This window comes from Bidens hawaiensis, unplaced genomic scaffold, assembly GCF_021521415.1.
Source record: "Bidens hawaiensis isolate Kalapana, Puna unplaced genomic scaffold, B.hawaiensis_p1.1 tig00013016_1, whole genome shotgun sequence".
Taxonomy (NCBI): Eukaryota; Viridiplantae; Streptophyta; class Magnoliopsida; order Asterales; family Asteraceae; genus Bidens; species Bidens hawaiensis.
In genome coordinates this window covers 462,211-477,390 of record NW_027492095.1, presented here as the reverse complement: position 1 = coordinate 477,390, position 15,180 = coordinate 462,211, and the positions used below count along the sequence as shown (strand labels likewise).

Here is a 15,180-nt window from a genome sequence, read left to right as displayed (position 1 = left end):
GTAATGGAAAAGAAGGTGAAATGCGGCCCCGAGGTTTTTATTCATTTTGTTATTAACACTAACTAACTAATTCGTAACTAATGTGTTTGTTTCAATCATCTCATTTCATTTGTGACCTAATTTTCTTTTATTATTATTATTATTATTATTATTATTATTATTATTATTATTATTCCGGTGGCGTTAGGTTTTCTCGGCTCCGATGGGGCAAATACTGGAGAGGTTGCAGGCGTTTGGTGAACTTGAGGTAACTGATTAACAATAAGTATTTGTTAATTGTAGCTTGAGTTGTGTTTTGTGAATTGAAATGGAAGTGAGATTTGGATATTCTGGAGTGTTATCAATTAGTAGCAATTGGCTCCATGTTAGCGGTTCGTGAGTTACTCGAGATCGGCTCGATAAAAGCTTGAATCGAGCTCGAGCCTTAAAATAAGCTTGTTTAATAAATGAGCATGGCTTCACTTGTCGAGCTCAAGCCGGCTTGCGAGCCTAAACGAGTCTATTATTGATATGATTTTTATTTACTATGTTAAATGTGCATTTTGTGATAGTTTTTAATATATGAAAAGTTATGATAAAATTAAGTATATAATTTATTTTTTGTTATATATAAAATATCTAGTTAAAAATATATACAAAAAAACCAGTATAAATATAAGTAAAACAGTTAAAAAATAATATACAAGTATACAAGTCGAGCCCGGGCCGAACTCGAGCATTAAAACTACTCACGAGCCGAGCTCAAGCTTGAAAACCCACTCACGAGCCAAGCACAAGCGGAATTCGAAAATTAAAAACTACTCACGAGCTGAGCTCGAGCATTAAAAACGACTCATGAGTGGAGCTCAAGCTTTAGAAATAGAGCTTGAAACAAGCCGAGGTCGAGCTTGAAAAACTACGCACGAGCTGAGCCGACCTTGAGCTTGAAAAATTACTCACGAGCTGAGCTCGAGCCTAGAAGAGCTCGTGGTTGGCTCAGCTTGTTTATCACCTATCGGGTTCTCTACAAAAAAGGTTGGCGATTAGACATGATGCTATTTGTGGTTTTGTTGACATGAAGTGTTTTGAATAACTGAATGAAGTTGTTGATAGTGTCGGTCTGTAGCCTAAAACTTTTCACGATAACATTGTTTTGTTGTTTTATCCTGTAGATCATCTATTTTGGGGACAAAGTTATCCTGGAGGAACCTATACAGAGGTATATTTATCTAATATTAGTTTGAAAATATCTATTAGTCATTTACTCTTAGCAATTTATAGTCTTGATTATATGGCTTGCTGTTAAAAATTATCGTTCACGTACACAGTTTTAATGCATTATGCGTTTTTAGTATCGGCTCTACAATATAGCTATAATCTCTTCATGTATAACTTTATAACCAAAGCATTTGTAATTGGTTTTGCTGATGGAGACCTGTGGGTGTATTAATTCTCTTCATGAAGAAAGTGGAATATTGTAAACGCCATATAGCAAGTCAATATCCACCATCTTTGACTTTGGTATTGCCACATTGTGGGATGCATATTTTTTGCAAACTAGTGGCTGCCAATGTTCTTGTAATGTATGTAAAAACAGATCAGTTTTCTCAAATACTTGTTTTGAAAAACAGCATTGTTAGGATATTCTGGTCTTACCTGTTTGCACTTACCGATAATGGGTTGACTTTGCTATTTCAGGTGGCCACTATGTGACTGTTTGATTGCTTTTCACTCCTCTGGATATCCGCTTGAAAAGGCTGAAGCTTATGCTGCACTAAGGAAGTATGTGTTTTTCATTTCTTTGTTTTAAATATGGTCAAGTTCTTTTCTCCACCAGTTATAGCCTTGACTTGCTATTTTGAGCTGCTCTCATTATAATTGTTGACAACCAGGCTATAGTTTTTTCTTTAAAGTTTAAACCATAATTTTTTTTAAAGTTGACAACATAACTTGTTTTTTTTTCATCATTCTTCTTGAGTTGGGCTAGTTGTTAACTTGTTATTTGTTTGATTATCCATCCAATTTCTGTTCATTACCAATTTACCATGTGTGTGATTTACAAGAATTTGTGACAGCTTCCAGTGTTCTTTTAAAAAGCTGGTTTCTCAAGTTACCTTTTACTTAATGTTTTATTCAGACCTTATCTTGTAAATGAACTGGAACCACAACACCTTCTTCATGACCGGAGGAAAGTATATGAGGTATGGTACTTAATGGCCTTCTATAGATACCATGTTTTGCAGCGTTTCTTTACAAGCAACCAATTCTCAGTTCCAATGAACTCATTTTCACCCTACCCAGTGATTTTGGACATGCTTATGATGTTTCTATATTCTCTATGAAGACACAATAATTAATGTGCCCGTCAATCTCTGTCATTTATTTTTCTTTAATTTTAAATTCTTCTTTTTCCGGTAAAAAAAATCAAGTGCCTTGAAATGTATGGGATTCCAGTTCCGAGATACGCGTTTGTAAATAGAGACAGGCCAGACCAAGAGTTGGAGTATTTTGTTGAGGAAGAAGATTTTGTTGAGATCCATGGGCAAAGATTTTGGAAGCCTTTTGTGGAGAAACCTGTTCACGGTACGCATTTGCCAAAACCATTTCCGTTTACCTTCTTTAAACTACTGTTTTGTGGTTTCTACTCTTTTCATTGTCGTTCTTATCTTTGTAATCTTTATACAAAATTAGCGTAACTCTTTTTCCATAAAGTGAGAATTGTGCATACTTCTGTAAGATTTTGTTTTACATTGTTTATAACTAAGTTGTCTGTTTTTATGTTTCTCCTTAAAGGTGATGATCACAGAATAATGATATATTACCCCAGTTCAGCAGGTGGTGGCATGAAAGAATTGTTTCGAAAGGTGATATGTTTGCTTTTGGTTTTTCTTTGTGTTCATTTCTTTTTTGCTTGTGATTTTGCGGGGCACGTTAAACTATATAATTTTAACAAGTGATATTTGAACTTGAACATCTAGGTATAACATGTTTCCAATGATCTTCAAGTTACAAATTAGTTACAATTTAAACTGTTTGTTGCGTGCCTTCCTTTTGCCTCTAGACCCTAAACTGCCGTAAGCCTTATGTCTGAGCTAGAAAATGTTATTTTATTCTCTAAATTCTTGTCAACAGGTATTAAAGTTTTAAGAATGAAAACAAAAGGAGCATGTGTCATACATGTGTGTCATAACACGTGTAAATCTCTATATGCCACGTGTTTAGTATCTAATTTATGGTTACAATGTGTCTTTCCTTCAGGTTGGCAACAGGTCAAGTGAATTTCATCCAGAGGTCAGAAGAGTGAGACGCGATGGTTCTTACATATATGAGGAGTTTATGCCAACCGGAGGAACAGATGTTAAGGTTATTTAAATTCTTGACCAAACATATTTATATAAACAGACCTAGATTTCATTGCAATTGTTTTCTTAGTGATTACATTGTCATTATGCATACTTGTAAAATCTTGCTTACTGGGTACTTATTATGCTGTAGGTGTATACAGTTGGTCCGGAATATGCACATGCTGAGGCTAGAAAGTCTCCTGTTGTTGATGGTGTAGTTATGAGAAATCCAGATGGCAAAGAAGTAAGTGGTACATGTAACATAAGTGTATCTTTTGTAAGGATATCAATGACGTAATGTTGAAACAGTTGCCAATGAACTTTTTCTACATTTTTTATTGCACATGGATGCTGTTTGTGCATTGTGAGAGATTTAGAGATATTATTTTTTATTTATTTGTATTTGTAATCTTTTGCAGGTCAGGTATCCGGTGCTTCTTACACCAAATGAGAAGCAAATGGCAAGAAAAGTTTGCATCGCGTTTAGGCAAGGGGTATGCTATCTTATCCGCACCTTTAGACTTTTCACGAAAAAGCTTTTTGCGTCTACAATATTATTCTCAAGACCTCTTTATGTGTGTGTTCCTTTGCCACTTTCTGTTTCTTCTCGCTCACGATCTTTATATTATGTGGAAATTTGTCAGTTTTTACCTTTTAAATTATTATCATTTCTGTTTGATCAATTGTAGATTTTCTTATTAATAAATATATTCTATCCATTGACAAACTTGGTTGATCTGGTATACTCATTTTGTTTCTGCAGGTGTGTGGGTTTGATCTCTTGCGCTGTGAAGGGCATTCATATGTCTGTGACGTGAATGGGTGGAGCTTTGTCAAAAACTCTCACAAGTAATAAGCATTAATAATACATATTCAGTACCTTTAAATTAAAAGTTAAATTGGAAAGTGCTCTGTCTATTTTTGCTTAGCTTATTTCATGATATGCACACAACTACAGATATTATGATGATGCTGCCTGTGTGTTGAGAAAGATGTTACTAGACGCAAAAGCTCCCTTCTTTCAACAACTATTCCACCAGTTTTGCCTTGGAAAGTCAATGAGCCAACTCAGCCTTCTGAGGGGCTAACGCGTCAAGGAAGCGGGATCATTGGCTCATTTGGGCAGGGTGAGGAGCTACGTTGTGTGATTGCCATTGTTCGCCAGTAAGATATTATATCCTTTAGTTATATTGTATTGGTTTTGTGAGTATGCAAATAGTTATGTTCTTCTTGGACAGTGGCGATAGAACTCCAAAGCAAAAGGTGAAGTTGAAGGTCACTGAAGAAAAGCTGTTGAATTTGATGCTAAAGTACAATGGCGGAAGACCTAGAGCGGAGGTGCTTTTTATATGCTCTCCCTTATTATCATTTTGTTTCTACTTATCTGTTGATACATTGCTTAACTCTAGTCAACAATTATTTTTCTTGCAGACAAAGCTCAAAAGTGCAGTTCAATTGCAGGATCTGTTAGATGCTACACGGATATTAGTACCTCGCGCTAGGTATTTCTCATATGCAATGCATTTATTCAAGTTATTAGTATCTGGTTTATATGTTTTATGCTACTAATTTGAATCATGGTTATATTATGTTCTTTGCATATAAGTTATATACTTTACGGAATATGTTGGTTTTAACAGACCTTGTCCTGGAAGTGATAGCGAAACAGAAGATATTGAACATGCGGAAAAGCTTCGTCAAGTTAAAGCAGTTCTTGAAGAGGTTTACATTTAAAACTTTTCATGCTTACTGCAATTTTAGTTTTGTTTCCAATCATACCTTCTCTTCATACTAATTGCTAGTCCATATCAAAACTGGAGAACATGAATTCTGATTTAGATAATGTAGGACAAAAGGATTGTTTGTTATAACCGCCAAATCGATCAACTGTTCTGAATTATAATGTATTAGAGCTTTAGCTTCTTATGTTCTGCTTCTAAAGTTGATAGTTGTTTTAGCTAAATCACAACTGCTCGGTTTTCAGGGTGGTCATTTCTCTGGCATATATCGCAAGGTGCAACTTAAACCACTTAAGTGGGTTAAAGTTGCAAAAGGTGATACTGAAGAAGAACGCCCAATAGAGGCTCTCATGGTTCTGAAATACGGAGGTGTTCTTACCCATGCTGGCCGGAAACAGGTCTTTACTTCTAGATTTTAAGTTTCCTACAACATATATATACATATATGCATCTATGCATGTATAATGTGGCATGATTAACTTCTCAGAATAGTCATTTGCGATCATGGTTTTCAGCAGTGATACAATAGATTATTGTCTTTAAACAGCAGGAGCTTTATAATAAACATCTAAACATATGTGCATTTTTAAATGCTTATATATTTCTTGTGACAGGCTGAAGAACTTGGCAGATATTTTCGCAACAATATGTATCCAGGTAAATACTTAATTGACTTTCCAGTGCAACTTATTTTTCTTTCAGGTGGTCCATGTTCGTATTTTTACCTCTTCATGATTTGTTATTCATTTTATGAGAAACACTAGTTTTCTGCTCCATGCATCTGACCTTTGTGCTCAGATGATTCAAGTTATATCACACTTAATACATATATTGTGCAAAATGTATGTACAAACTGCACAAAACTAGTAGCACTTCTAACTTATTGCTGAAAATCTAGACATCAAACAGTAGATCCAACAGAATATCATTTTCAAGAGTTGCAGAAAAGATGAAATCATATACTTATTTACATCATTATTAATTAATGCTATACTGTTTTTTAGGTGAAGGCACTGGACTGCTTCGCCTCCACAGTACATACCGGCACGACCTTAAAATATACAGCTCTGATGAGGGCCGCGTACAGGTATCAAGTAATTTACATGTTTATTTTAAGCAGCCTCATTTGAAGTGTTATACACTTATCCTACAATCTCTAAATCACAACTTTCACTGCCCTTAACGAACTTATTTGCGGGTTAAATTCTCTCAAAACAGATGTCAGCCTGCTGCATTTGCCAAAGGGCTCTTGGATTTGGAAGGGCAGTTAACACCAATACTGGTTTGTTGCCTTCTTCTATTATGATAAAAGTTTGATGATGCCTTTTATACTTTAGGTTATAACTGAAAAGATCATACTCTGTGAAGGTTTCACTGGTCAGCAAGGACTCTTCAATGTTGGACGGGCTCGATAATGCAAGTATTGAGATGAAAGAAGCTAAGGTTACTTTTTTAAATTTACACAAACACATTAGATTCTCATCCTTCATCATATGTAGACTTGTATTCCAAGTTTCTACATTTAAAAAAGCATAAATCAATATTGTTTTATATTCGCACTCGTGATTAATTCCATATTCCTTTTCTTTATATAAATTCACTTTTTTTTCCTGCCTTTATAGGCTAGATTAAACGACCTAATAACGTCTGGAGTGAATGCGGTGCAAGCAAATGGATCATCTAAAAAACCATGGATGGTTGATGGCGCTGGTCTTCCACCTAACGCTGCTGAGCTTCTACCTACACTGGTAAACTTTTACTTATTTTTCTGCTTTTCTATTCAACAATGTGTGTCTTATCATCAGGTTGTAATACTGATTTGATGTGTGTTTAATAGGTGAAACTAACTAAAAAGGTTACTGAACAAGTGAGACTACTAGCAAAAGATGAAGGCGAGAAGCTTGCTGAAACAACCTCATATGATGTTATTCCACCATATGATCAAGCGAGAGCACTTGGTAAAACTAATATAGATGTTGACCGAATTGCTGCTGGTTTGCCTTGTGGAAGTGAAGGTTTTCTTTTAATGTATGCACGGTGGAGAAAACTGGAACGGGATTTATATAATGAACGCAAGAAGTGAGCTTTATATTCGTACCTTTCTAAAATGAATCCAAGCGTGATTGGATTTTGTTAACATTTGGCTTTTGTTTTCTTTTGACAGCCGATATGATATAACTCAAATTCCAGATGTTTATGACTCGTGCAAGTAAGTAAATATCACACCTTCATGTTTTTTATCTTTTGTGCTGGATATAACTTCTTTTTACAACCTTCAACAGAGATGATCTTTTGCATAATGCGCATCTTAATATAGATGGACTGGATGAACTCTTCAAAGTTGCTCAGGTATGGCATTTCATCAACTACAATCAAGAATCCTAGTAGGGTCGGCTAACGGGTCAAAATGGGTTTGTACTGAACTGGGTTTGGGTCAAAAAGGGTCATTTTAAAAAGTATCAGTTGGGCCAAATTCATTAGTATGTTATGTAATTATTATATGCATAAGATTGTATCATTTCTGGGTCCATACGTTATGGATTATAGATCAAATTCATTATTCTCGTCTATGAATGCTATTATTATTATTATTATTATCATAGTTTCCTAAAATATTTGCAATCATCTCAGTTACTTGCTGATGGTGTCATTCCAAACGAGTATGGCATCAACCCGAAGCAGAAACTGAAGATAGGCTCCAAGGTACCTTAATTCTTTGTTACCTTATCTCTGTTGCTTAATTATTTAGTAAATATTTAACTATATTATTTTCCAGAAAAATATAATATATGACCTTTGGTTCCAACTTTGTAGATTGCTCGACGTTTGTTGGGTAAAATCTTGATTGATTTGAGGAATACACGTGAAGAAGCTATCAATGTTGCAGAGTTAAAGAATCAATGTCAAAGCTCAACAAACTCTGTCAAGAATGTGAAAGAACATGCAGATCAGCAACCTATATCTCTGATTAAAAATGAAGAATCACGAAGAACTAGCTTCACAAGTGATAGGTCAATGGATCAGGATGAAGACGATGATAAGGAGATAAAATACCGTTTGGATCCGAAGTAAGTACATAAATTATAATATGGATTTATATTTAAAAGGCAGTACTTGAATACCATTCACTTCTTTAGATATGCCAATGTGAAGACACCCGAGAGACACGTCCGGACCCGCCTTTATTTTACATCGGTAAGTAAAACTACCATCTTAATTAACCTTGGTTTTTTTTTGTTGTATATATATGGGAGGGTTCATGAGAAAACCATGAAGTTATGAGAAGACCGAGAAAACTACTACCAACCAATCTGGGTTTTCTTTAATTCTTTTAGTTATAATGTCAGTGTCTTAGAAAACATATAAAGATATGTAGCTCACGAAGTTACATATATGTAACTGCTAGCTACATATAGTTAACCTTTTGGGAATATTAATAAGATACGAAAAAATAAAAAAAACAAAAAAATAAAATAAATTGTTTAAAAGTGGTTTTCTTAAAGTTTTCTCGTATCTTCAAAGTTTTCTCATGATCCCTTCCTTCTCTCTCTCTCTCTCTCTTTATATATATATATATATAATATTTTAATGACAGGAATCTCATATCCACTCATTGATGAACGTTCTTCGTTACTGTAACTTGGATGAATCTCTTAACGGGGAAGCGGGCCTCATATGCGACAGTGCTTTGGAACGCCTTTTCAAAACGAAGGAACTCGATTACATGAGTTATATCGTATTAAGGATGTTTGAAAATACTGAGGTTAGTATATTTGAATTAAAAAAAGAAAAAGAATCATATCAAGTTCACTTATGATTAATCCCCTATAGGTAAATTTGGAGGACCCGAAAAGGTATCGTCTTGAATTGACTTTCAGTCGCGGTGCAGATTTATCCCCCTTGGAGGTAACCCATTGTCAACAGAAATCATTCATATATCTTTTTTCACACAAATAAATAAGAATCTTTATTTTTTAGAAAACCGACATTGAAGCGGCTTCACTGCATCAAGAACACACATTACCAATAATGGGTCCAGAAAGGCTGCAAGAAGTAGGGGCATATCTAACATTGGATAAAATGGAGGAGATGATGAGACCTTTTGCCATGCCTGCGGAAGACTTTCCACCTCCGTCCACTCCTCAAGGGTTCTCGGGTTACTTCAAAAGTGCGGGCGTGTTGGAGCGTTTGGTAAACCTTTGGCCCTTTCACAAGCATGCTAATAAACATGTTGATTAAGTTTTCTGAAAACAAATGAAGTTTTTGGGGTGGAGTTTGAAACAATTTTTGATTAACAAGGTAAGGTGGGTTGTTCTGACTTTTGTTTTCTATAGGAAGATAAATGAATGTTACAAGAAAGCCAAACACTAGAAATTAGTTTATGGCTAAAAGAAATAACATGATTTCTTATTCTGGACCTTTGTGGCCCCATTCAACTACATGTTTACATGAAAATAGATTCAACTATTCAAGCGGTCCGCCTTTCTTCATCTACATTAGCTGCCATTCACGAGCCCATCGAAAGGATTTCACTAATGTAATGTCTGCCGGGACCTTCAGTTGAAATAGTGGTGGGACTAGGCTTTCTTCGGCTAGCTTAGGGTTTGGTTTAGCTATTTCTCTTGGCATTCCTCTTCCCTTTGTCGAGACCGTAAGGACTAACCTAAATATATTAATTAGTAGGCCTAAAAGAAATTGCCTAACCAAAGAGTGATGCGCCTCTATATGTGATACTTGCCCCTAGAGGTGCACAAATTGGGTTTTTCAAATACCCGAGTTTGGGTATGGCCGATATTGGTAATACCCGGTTCGGGTTCGGGTATTGTCTCTAAAAACCATACCCTATGCATCGGGTTCGGGTCGGGTATAGAACCAGGTATTCAAAAACCGGGTATCTGGATACCTTTTTTTCGGGTATTGAGGCCTTTTTTCGGGTGTAGATTGGATTTTTTAAAAGTTTGCACTTTTTAGGGTTCTTTTTCGAGTATTTTTAAGGTAATTTTCGGGTATACATCGGGTATTGGAAAAACCCGGTTCCGGGTATGGAACCGGTTCGGGTTTTCAGGTATTACCGGGTACACATTGGGTTTGGTTCGGGTTCGGGTTCGGGTATTAAAAACCCGGGTATTAACAAAACCGGTTACGAGTTTTAATTTCGGGTCTGGTTCTGGTATTTTGTGCACCTCTACTGCCCCTATATGACCTATTGAACTATACGAATGCTTAGAAATTAGTTGAAGGACTAAACCCATACGGAAATTAGTTCTAGGCCCAAAAGAAATACCATATCTATAATCTATTTTCACTTTAACAAACAATTTTTCCATTTATTTTATACTTCTACACAAACTATAACACGAATATATTATCGTCATCCGATGTAACAAATTTGTTGTTTCTTACAACAATCAAAGATAGGAAGAGCACACATCGCGTCCGTGAACAAGAAAAGTTAAATAGAGATTGTGAATCTACACATAAAAGTTTCGTGGGTGGCGACTTTGTTGAAACCCCGTATACGACGAACAATCTAGGCGATGGTTTCAATTGAGTTATTCCAACAAATATAATATTTGACGATGTGAAGAGTAAATTTTTTTTTTATATTGGCATAGGATGCAAGAGCTAATGGGGTTTTTGCTCATTTACAAAACTAACATGGGATAGGTGGTTAGGATCATTTGCTAGACTTTCATCTATTCGAGGACATGACCGATGATAGATTTTTTTGGGGTGTGTTGCGTGAAATTTTTTAGAAACACTGGATAAATGTAAAGATTTTTTTGGGGTGTGTTGCGTGAAATTTTTTAGATCTACTTTGGTCTAGGCTTTCACGGGACTAGTTCAGCCGTTCAATATTGAGTTAGGACTTAGGAGGTGTATAAACATCGGATGCAAGTTTGGATCTCTATGTGCTTTTTACTTACAAGGTATAAGGAGTATATATGTAATCTTGGAAAGATGGGGAGCATACATGCTTTTCAGCAAACCACATGAAGCATCCGAGTTATTAACTCTAAACTTTAATAATTATATATTGTTTCTGAGTTATTAACTCTAAACTTAAATTATTATATTTTTATAGGGTTGAGTTATAATAAAAAATTAGTTTTTCTAAGAATGATAGGAAATAATCTTTGTTCATTCATTTTGAAATTGAATGGTTGAGATTAGATTAGAGAGATCATAAAAGAGCATAATAGGGATAACACATTTGTTGACTTTCTCTCTCCACATGCAAGACACATGTCAAATACCTCCATCATTTTAAAACGCTCATAACTTTTTTATACGACATTTTTTTCAAAACAATTTCACCATAATAACGAGTGTTTTTTTATCTTTTATATGAGTACCATATTGCTATATAAAAATAAAAATAAAAAATTCGTGGGTTTTTTACAAAGTGTGTTTTATCAAAATTGTGTTTTACAAAATTGTGTTATACAAGTGTGTTTTATTTTTTCATAGTGTTTTTTGTATTGTGTTTTTGTCATTGTGTTTTTATTTTCATAGTGTTTATTTCGTTGTGTTTTTTACATTGTGTCTTTTTCATTGTGTTTTTCATATTGTTTTATTTTCCAACGAAATTTCAGAAGACTTTTCCGGCAAGGTGGTGGCGGTGGGGGTGGTGGTTGTATGAGATAAGTGAAAATTTAAGTGAGTTTTAATTAAGTGGGTTTCAATTAAGTGGGTTTTTGAATTTAAATTAAATGGGTTTTAAATATTAAAGTATTAGACAAAAATGCCTTTCTTCCTAGCCTTCTTAGGATAATCAAACTTCTTATTTAATCTTTTCTCATTTTTATAGTTTAAAATATACTTGTATTATTTTACCAATACATAAATATGTTATAACTTTCTTAACATATTTATTTTAAACTATTTAATAAAATAAAAGAATTTGTATAACAAGGACCACACTCCAAAGGGTCTCAAAAGCCAGTGCCTGCCACAATGGTCTTCCAGTCCTTGGCGTCACGTTGGAGAACTTGGACTCAAAAGCCTTTTCATTGGATACGGTTTTTACATAGCTTGTCATATTATACAAGACCATAATTCTGATTGGATTAGGTTTCAGTAGTTTTTTTATTTGCATTTTTAAATTATAATTAATATTTAAAATATGACAGCATGTTTTTTTTTTTAAAAAAAAAATGTTAGGTCAAACGTTATAATGTTTACACAATTAGGAGGAACCTTTTTTTATAATGTAACAATTATTTAGTCTATCATTTAAAAAAACTGACATGTGAATTAACAAAATATCGTGTGCGAGCTCGGGGTTATTGTAGTTGGTCTTAGGTGATGTGTTTTCCTTGGAATTGGTGGTGAGTTGGGTCACCAGCACTATCTGTAATCACAGTCGTAGGTAGTCTTTTGCCAAAGGATTTATCCGGGTGTCCGGGTATTGTTAAGCATTTAAAAAAATATATTATCTATTTATAAGATTAATACTAATAATAGCTTTTTGAATATTATTTATATGTATCTTTAAAGTTGTATATGTAATACTTTTCTTCCCCTTTTTATTCGGGCATTATAATAACATTACTAAAGGAAACACTGTTGGAGATAAAAAGAAGTAGATGCTTTGTAATGCATAACAGGAAGGAGAAAGAGTAAACAAAAAGAATAGAAAATAGAAATAAAATTTTACATGATAATATGATATGCTCATAACTTTATAAATGTGAATTAATGGTCATAGATATATATAAAGTATATATATTATTATTGTAGGGTCAAGTTATTCTACAAAGTGGAACAAAAATAAGAAGAACGAGAATTATTTGTAGCTACACAAAAAATTCAAAAAAAAATAATAAAAAATAAAAAATTATAACTCAAAATTTAATAAAAAAAATAAAAAAAGTAAAAGCACAAAAATGTTTCTACTGTCTTTCTCGTTCTCATAAAAAAACACAAAGATAAGTGAAAAAAGTCGTGTCTTTTTATTTATAATTGTGTTTTGTGTTTATTTTCGTCATTGATTGTGTCATTTTTGCTTCACATTGTATCTTTTTTTCTTTATATTGTGTTATAATACTCAACATTGTGCTATATTTTGTTCGACGTTGTGATATATTTTGCGATCTATTGTATCTTTTTTAGTTAAAATTGTGTCTTTTGTTCATTTTCGTCATTGTGTCTTTTCGTAATTTTTTTTATATTTTTGTATTTTAAAAATTTTTTTTAACGGGAATGATGGCGGAAATATTTTTAGATTTTAATTTTTTTCGTTTTTTATTTATATTTTAAGTTATAATTTTTTATTGTATTTTGAATTTATTTTTAAAGAGTTTTTTATGTGGTCGCAAATCTTTCTCGCACTTCTCATTTTTTTCTTTTTTTGTATTTTAACTATACCCTATTATTGTAATATAGTTTATTAATCATGCCAAACTAATAAGGTTACATTATTCAATGCATCTTTCCAAACTAATTAAATGCGTCACTACATAAGATAAGGTCAAGATAATATATTGATGGAAACTTGTCATTGTTTTTGTATGTAAAGGATTTACGAATATATTTCTTAAACCATGATATGTATTAATTTTGTACGTCACATGTGTTTGTTAGTGGACGTGACCTCCAAAAAAATACACATTTTGTGGAACTTTTTGTGTGATTTGGGACTTGTCATGTGTAAAAAAAATTGTTAGAAACAATAAGTTTTATCAAAAGTGTTTTTTTTTTCTTTTCACTAACTTTGAACCGCAAATATTTATTTGAAATTGTTGTCCACACACGTATTATTTAATGGGCTTGTGTTATACTATATGAGAGCTTTGCAACAAGCCAAAGCGTATAAAAAATAAAGCTATGATGAATGAGATATCAATTTTTAAAGTTGCATGTTTGAAACTGCCATAGCTTGGAAACTAAAAAGAAATGGGTGAAAAGAGTGGGGACTGGTCCTAAATAGGATGCCAGGTAGGGAGATACTTGGAGTGGTATATAAGCGAGAGTCTTCCTTATTGTTTCCACCAAGAGAAAAACAAACGCACACATGGTGTGGGTGATAAACGAACATGGCATTTCACATCGCCAAGAGTCGCCTTTTTTATGTTTCGAAGGCTAATGCGAAGTCTGTCACACCCCCTTCCAGGGCCTAGGAGTGCGACCCACAACTTGGTATCGTGTTTGTAAGTAAATCAGAGTTGCGTTAGTTTGCGGAAGTCTCATACAACTTTAAGGATCGAAAATGTAACATTTATATATATTCAAAGGACGGGATTATAAACACCCGTTTAAGTTAACAAAAGGTTATTTGTTTATATTTACAAAACCACCACATTAAAACATTAAGTTCAAAAAAAGAATCCGAGCCATCGGATATTACTACTTCGTCATGCCAAGCTCTAACTTTGTTCACCTGCAAAATGTAAGAAAATACGTCAGCAACGAATGCTGGTGAATGTGACATCTGCCCGATCCGACCCGACCCAGGTACCCGTTTCTCTGACCCGATCTCTTTCTTTTATGATTTAATATTTATTTATACTTATATTTTATTTTTAATAATAATAATATATATTTCCTTCCCGCCTCTTTCTCTCTCTTTCTTTCCGCCGTCCCCTCCCTCTTCCTTCTCTCTTTCCGCCTTGTTTCCCTCTTTCTTCTAACTTTTTGCTTGTCCTTTGGTTCTTCCCGCCTAAGGATGTCTGCAGCTCCACGCGCCAGACTCCTTACATGGAAGCCTGCGTGAAGACATCTTGTTCCTGCGATGCGTGAAGAGAACTCTTCTCGCAGCGCGCTAAGGATGCATGTTCTTCCCGCAATGCGCTAAGAATGTATGTTCTTCCCGCGATGCGCTTAGAATTCTAGTTCTTCACGCAGCACGCTAAGGATTTATGATTCTTCCCGCAGTGCGCTAAGGATTGTTGTGCCAGCCTTCGCGCTCGCGCACTCAGCCTTCCCGCGCTTAACCCTTGTATCTTCTGTTTATTCTAGCCGTTTGCTTTTGTAAATGTCTTTTCTTCTGAGCTGTTGACCTAACCTATCTAATGTCTGAATAGTTTCTTTCGGCGCAGCATGCGTACCAACCCCATTGGTTGGTAGAAAAAGTGACTGACATTATCTTTTGAGATCTGCTTTTGCCATGCTTGACC

The 15,180-nt window shown here is 34.4% G+C and overlaps 1 pseudogene across 1 annotated transcript; it reads left to right on the top strand.

Moving 5' to 3' along the window:
- On the top strand, positions 1 to 9,403 carry LOC143543062 (inositol hexakisphosphate and diphosphoinositol-pentakisphosphate kinase VIP2-like; annotated as a pseudogene). Its single transcript, XR_013137009.1, has 30 exons — positions 1 to 33; positions 188 to 247; positions 1,152 to 1,198; positions 1,678 to 1,761; positions 2,117 to 2,180; positions 2,409 to 2,562; positions 2,773 to 2,843; positions 3,238 to 3,342; positions 3,475 to 3,567; positions 3,743 to 3,817; positions 4,087 to 4,172; positions 4,282 to 4,487; positions 4,562 to 4,661; positions 4,755 to 4,825; positions 4,964 to 5,045; positions 5,308 to 5,460; positions 5,677 to 5,719; positions 6,067 to 6,167; positions 6,288 to 6,344; positions 6,431 to 6,505; positions 6,685 to 6,810; positions 6,900 to 7,141; positions 7,227 to 7,271; positions 7,345 to 7,411; positions 7,694 to 7,765; positions 7,877 to 8,130; positions 8,200 to 8,257; positions 8,658 to 8,825; positions 8,894 to 8,968; positions 9,041 to 9,403. The product of XR_013137009.1 is annotated as an inositol hexakisphosphate and diphosphoinositol-pentakisphosphate kinase VIP2-like (transcript).
- The last annotated feature ends 5,777 nt before the right edge of the window (positions 9,404 to 15,180 follow it).